This window comes from Tenrec ecaudatus, chromosome 14 (assembly GCF_050624435.1).
Source record: "Tenrec ecaudatus isolate mTenEca1 chromosome 14, mTenEca1.hap1, whole genome shotgun sequence".
Taxonomy (NCBI): Eukaryota; Metazoa; Chordata; class Mammalia; order Afrosoricida; family Tenrecidae; genus Tenrec; species Tenrec ecaudatus.
In genome coordinates this window covers 88,559,438-88,566,623 of record NC_134543.1, presented here as the reverse complement: position 1 = coordinate 88,566,623, position 7,186 = coordinate 88,559,438, and positions in this window count along the sequence as shown.

The window sequence follows — 7,186 nt, the reverse complement described above, 5'->3', positions numbered from 1 at the left end:
GAAGAAAACCTGAGATCAATGACAGATGCTATGAATAGGAACAATATTCAAATAATTGGTCTACCAGAACAAGACACAATTTAAGAAGTTGACAGCTATATCAGCAAGGGAATATCTGGAAGCAAACGTTACCACCTTAATGAATGAGAATCAGACACTGACACAGGAAGCAGAGAGGACACAAATTAGACAAAACCCTAGGAATAACTCTCCTAGGCATATAAAAGTAAATTACCCAACTTCAAGGAAAAAGAAAATTTTAGAAGCAGCCAGAGAAAGGAAGAGGGTTGCATGCAAGGGTGCTCAATTAAGAATATACTCAGACCTATCAGCAGAAACCATGGAGAGGAGGAGAGAGTGGAACAACAAAAGCAAAAAGAAAGAAAGAAACCTGCCAAAGAATCCTCTACCTTGCCAAATTACCTATTAAGATAGGAGGGATAAGGGTCTTGCAGGACAAGGAAAAACTAAAAAAAATACGCAATAAGACACCCAACCTTGTGGAAGATCCTTGCCAACACATGATGGTCAGAAGACCAACATCCACTAAGCAGAAGCAGGAGACTACATTATTGTCCAACCCCATATAGAAGCCAACATACCGATAACAATTACCAAAATAACATAACCTCAGAGGCAAAATAAGGCTAGAATGAAGCTACATACGCAAATACAGCTCTCTGATATGGTGGGAGATAGGAAAACACCCAAACAAACACCCAAAACAAAAGGCACGAGATGACATCAATTAATCCATAGATAGTGATAATAACTCAATGTCAATGGTTTCAATTAATACATTAAAAGAAAAAGGCTAGCAGACTGTCTAAGAAAACATAACTCATCAATCTGTTGCCTGTAAAAGACATATCTTAAACTCACAAACCAAAATAGACTAAGAATAAAAGGCTTGAACAAAATATACCAGGCAAACGACAACTTAAAAAAAGCAGGGGTTGCAATGCTAGTCTCCGACAAAATGGACCTGCAAAACTCATTAAACAAACTATTCAAAAAATGAAAAGAGAAATCACAGATTCAATAATCGTAGTAGGTGACTTAATACACCACTATCAGAGAAAGATCACTGGGAAAGAATCTCAGCAAGGAGGCTACAGAGCTAAACATTACAATTAGGAGATTGGATCTGATAGACATATATAGAACTTTCTATCCAAATGCCAACAAATTCATTTCAAGTACACATAGCTCATTTTTGAAAATAGACCTCATGCTGGGACACAGGTTGAACCTGAGTAAACTGAAACACATAGAGATTCCTCGGATGTCCTTCTCAGATCACCATGACATAAAGCTGAAGAGTAATAAAAGAACGACCAGAAAATTAAGTGCAAACAATTGTAGGATAAATAATGATCTTCTTCGAAATGATTGGGTGATGATCCATTTAGAGAGGAGTTTAGAGACTTTCTGGAAACCAATGAGAATGAGAATACACTGTATCAAAACTTATGGGATACAATGAAAGCAGTTATCCAAGGTAGCTTGATAGCAATAAGTGCATATATGAAAAAGGAAGAGAGGCTTATGACTAATATGCTACCATAAAACCTCCAAAAACTAGAACAGAGTCAACTGAACAACACCTCAAAAAGCAAAAGAAAAGGAAGAATAACAATTAGGGAAGAGTTAAGCCAGTGGGAAGACAAAAGAAAGATGCAAAAGATTAATGCTGCAAAAAGATGGTTCTATGAAAGGATCAACAAACTCAACACACCAATGGAAACCTAACAATAAAAGGAAGGAGCAGAGATCAAGAACCAGGATGAGGGATGAAACAGCCAAACTCACAACAGAGCCCAATGTGATTAAATGGATAATCACAAAATGCTATGAAAAGTCTGCATTCTCTTGAATTCAACAGCATGGAAGAAATGAAGAAACAGTTGTTAAAGCAATTATCCCAGATAGAGTTCAAGAACCCAAACAGACCCATAGAAAAAGAAGAAATAGATATAGTTATCAAAAAGCTACCAACAATAAAAGCTCCTGGACCAGATGGCTTCACAGGAAAATTCTACCAAGCATTCAGGACAGAGGTGACTCTAATCCTCCACAAATTATTCCAGAGTATAGAAAAGGATGACAAACTCCCAACCTTATTCTGTGAAGTCAGTATAACTTTGATACTCATGCAGGGCAAGGATCCCACTGGAATAGGGAACTACAGACCAATATCTCTAATAAACATATAAGCAAAAATCCTTAACAAGATATTGGCCAATAGAATACAAAAGTATATAAAACATATCATTCATCATGATCAGGTAGGATTCATCCCAGTGATGCAGGGATGATTTAAAATCTGAAAATCCATCAATACTATATGCTACATTGATTAAAAAATATAAGAATCACATGATAATATTGATAGACACAGAAAAAGTATTTGAGAACATCCAACACCATTCCTAATTAAGACACTAAAGAAGGTAGGAATGGAAGGAAAAATTTTCAAATTAATACAAGCTGTCTATGATAAGCCAACAGTCAACATCATAGTCAATGGAGAGAAGATGAAAACAATCCCACTGAAAAAGGGGAGCAGTCAAGGGTGCCCCTTGTCCCCATTTCTATTCAATACTATCCTGTATATACTAGCTAACAACATAAAATAGTGGAAGGATTTTAAAGGTATCCAAACAGGAGAGGAAGAGGTCCCAAAGTTCCACAACAGGAGTACTGACAGTGATAGAGGAATGTGGAAGACTGGCAAGATAAGAGATCAACAAATAGAAGTATATTGGTTTACTATATACATTGGACAAGACCATGGAATAGTACCCTAAGTAATAGACAAAAACAAATGAAATATCTAGGAATATATTAACCAAAAAAGCAAAAGACATACAAGGAAAATTATGAGATCCAAGTACAGGAAACCCAAACCAACCTCAACAAATGGAAGAAAGTCACATGCTCATAGATTGGAAGACTCAACATATTAAAGATGTCAATCTTACACAAGGCACGTTATATGTTTAATGCTATTCTCATTTAACTACTAACACTTTTCTTCAAAGAATGGAAAAAAAGAATTACGAACTTTATATGGATAGGGAAGAAACCCAGAATTAGCAGAAAACTCCTCAAGAAGATGGACAAAGTTGGAGGTCTCACTTTACCTGACTTTAATGCATACTACAGAGCCACAGATGTCAAAACAGTGTGGTACTGGCATAATGACAAATACTCAGACCAATGGGGGAAAAAACAGCACATAGACAACTGATCTTTGATAAGGACCCCAAAAGCATAAAGTGGCAGGCAGATGCCCTCTTTAACAAGTGGTGCGGAGAACAATGAATATCCACAAGTAGAAAAATGAAACAAGATGTTTACCTCACTCCATGCAAAAGAACAAACTCAAGGTGGAATCCAGACTTACAAGTAAACCCCCAAATTATCGGACTATCAATGAAGGAATCAGATAAAGTTGGCCCAGGGAAAACAATGGCTAACTGAAATATAACAGGGTACACACACAGGTGAGCCTAAAATTGACAAGTGGAATCTACTAAGGATAAAACACCTATGTGTAGAAATACTTGGGAGAGGAATTTTATAAATGACACAACAGACAAAGGACTAATTACTTAAATCTACAATATCCTACTGGCCTGCAAAAAGAGGAAAACAGTTAACACCCCTAGGAAGTAGGCAAAAGAACTGAAAAGGAATTTCACTAGGGAGGAGTCCTGTATGGCCAATAAACATATGAGAAAATACTCCCGGACATTAGCCATTATTGAAAAGCATATTAAAACAAAGATGAGATACCATCTAACACCCTTGAGGTTAGCTCAAATCAGAAAATCAGAGAGTAACAAATGTTGGAGGGAATGTGGAAAGATAGGAAATCTCCACTGCTGGTGGTCGTGTAGGTATGTACAGCACCTGTGGAAACCGATCTGCGATATTTAAAGAAAATGAAATTGATCTGTCTTACAACCCAGCTATCCTCTACTGGGCATATACCTAAAAGAGCTAAGAAATAAACATAGCCAGTTGGCTGAGCTCTAATGTTTATTGCAGCACAATTGCAAAAATTAGAAACAATCTAAATTTCCATTGATAGACGAGTAGATTAGTAAACTGTGGCAATGGAGTAGTACATATCACTACAAAGCACTGATGATCACAGGAAACACGTAGTTTCATGGGAAAAGTTGGAAGAAATTATGCTAAGAGAAGTCAACCAATCACAAAAGGACAAGTACATGAATCCCTGAGGTAAGTATAACCAACACAGTAGGTATAGAAGGAAAGCCACTTATCTCACAATACATGGGTGGAGGTACAAGCAGTCAGGTGGAGGTCAGACCACACCCAAGGAGGTACAAGTTAATCCAACACAAAGAAGGGGAAAGGAGGAGGGAGAAGAGGGTGTATGAAAGTGAGATGATGGTATGTGGGGAGCAGGGCAATAACCCACCGAGGGGAAGAGTATTGATTATGTCTCCACAGAATTGAGAATGTGCATACAGACCCTATCATGGTGCACCAAACAATGAGGAATGCATGAGAATATGGGGCTACAGGTCCAGCTGCAACCAGAGCCAAACTCACCCCCACCCTAGAAGTATGTGTGACAGAGAACAACCCTAAACCTACAGGTTGAGGTGAGTGGTTGGCATAATATGCCCAAATGGAAGCAAACCAAGGAGGAAAAGGAGAAAGGGATGGTTGGTCTAGACCCTATATTGGCACACCAAGCCTGGAGAATGACATCTCTGCATGGAGCTGCTAAGACTCAGAGATGACTGTAAGGCTGACACAGCTCATGACATGTTGTACCCTTAATGTAGCATATTGAAACAGAGGACAATACTGGGGGCACACAGTAGGGAGTTAGTGTGGCCTCAAACCCCTTTAGCAGGGCAGATCAAGAAGGGAACAAAATACAGCAGTAACCCTCAAAATAGACTTTAGGCTATGAGGGGTAGCTTCTTGAATCCCTCCTGGGCCAATAGGGAGATAGTTATAAAGGTCAGCAGAGAGACTTGGAATTATGTATATTTTTTTCTTTTCTTTTTTCAATATTTTGTTTTCTTTTTGTTTGGTCTATGCCATTGTTGGTTTGCCTACTTATATAAGACAGGCATGGGAAGAAAGCTCCAGGAGAAAGCAATGGGACCAATAGTCCCGGAGGGAGTTATAGAGAGCAGGGGGTTGTGATAAGACCCGATGAGCAAATAACACCATTGACCTGGGAACAACAAGGGAATTAAAATCAACAACAAGGAGGATATAGAGATCTGGTGGGTGTTGGAGCAACAGCAATCTATAGAATGAGGCAGAAGAAGGGTGAGTGTGGTGGTGGGGTAGAAGGAAGGTAAAAGGAAAAAGAGGAATTATCTAGGAAGTAAAGCTATGGAGAGAGGTATAAGCATAGGTGAATACATATGTAAATGCATTAATCCATAAAAATAGAGGTATTGGCCTAAGTACCTATATTTATATGGCAATACAGTCAGGTAGTGGACAGGCATTGATTCTCTGCTCATACCCTCCCTCAATTCAACACTTATTTCTAACAAACTATTACTCTGCAATGCTGGTACAATCGCTGAAGACCAAAAGGGTGCATAAACAAATGTGGTGAAGAAAGCAGATGGTGTCTGGCTATTAAAAGATATAGCAGTCTGGGGTCTTAAAGGTTTGAAGTGAAACCAGCGGCCATCCAGCAGAGGAACAAGAGGCCCACATGAAACAAGCACACCAGGCTGTGTGATATTTAGGTGTCATCGGGACTGGGTAACAGGCATCAGAAGATCCATAACAATCTCTGAAAAAATATATCATTGAGAACAAGGGTGGTCAAAGCAGAGGACCAAAGTCCATCTGCAGACAATGGAACATCCCCCACAGAGGGGTCACAGGGGAGGGATGAGTCAACCAGGGTGCAGTCAAGCACCAATGAAACATACAATATTCCTCTGATTCCTTGAGGCTCCCTCACCCCCACTATCATGACCTCATTGCTGCTTCTCACTTTGGACTAACTGGAGCATGTACTCAGGTATAGTTAAGAGATAGGAGCTCATGACACATGGAATCCAGCAACAGGAATGGGAATAGTGATACCAAAAGGTTAAGGGGAGGGGCCTGGAGGAGGGGGAAAGGAGGGATGGAAGGGGCAATCAATCATATTTATCGACACATAAACACCACTCCCCCATGGGGAAGATCAACAGAAACCATAGTGAAACAGAGACAATGATTGGTGTGAGAAAAAAAATAATTTATAATCTATCAAGTGGTCATCAGTGTGTGGGGGTGGGGAGGGAGGGAAAAAGGAGGCGCTGATACCAAGGGCTCAATAGAAAGTAAATGTTTTGAGATCAGTTATCAGGCATCAAAGAACAAAAAAATTATATGATTGGGTGTACACCTCCATGATATGATCGCTGAGGACAAATGGGTGCATAAGCAAATGTGGTGAAGAAAGCTGATGGTCCTCAGCTATCAAAAGGCATAGGGTCTGGGGTCTTAAAGGCTTGAAAGTAAACAAGCGGCCATCTAGCTCAGAAGCAGCAAACCCCACATGGTAGAAGCACACAAGCCTGTGAGATTATGAGGTGTCGAAGGGATCAGATATAATTCATCATCAGAACAAAAAAAATCTTACCATAGTAAATGAAGGGGGGAAGGCCGAGTGGAGACCCAAAACCCATTTGTTGACCACTGGAGATCCTCTTGCAGAGGGGTCTAGGGGAGAAGACAAACCAGTCAAGGTGCAATTTAACACCAATGAAAAATACAACTTTCCTCTAGTTCCTAAATGGTTCTTCCCCGCCCTGCCCCCCTCACTATCATGATCCGAATTCTACGTTGCAAGTCTGGCTAGACCAGAGGATGTACACTGGTACAGATAGGAACTGGAAACAGGGAATCCAGGGCGGATGATCCATTCAGGACCAGTGGTGTGTGTCGATACTTGGAGGGTAGAGGGAGAGTGGGTTGGAAAGAGGGAACTGGTTATAAGGATCTACATGTGACCTCCTCCCTGGGGGGTGGATAACAGAAAAGGGGGTGAAGGGAGACATCGGATAGGGAAAGATATGACAAAATAATAATTTATGAATTATTAAGGGCATATGAGGGAGAGGGGAGCGGTCAGGGAGGGGAAAATTGAAGACCTGATGCCAGGGGCTTAAGTGGA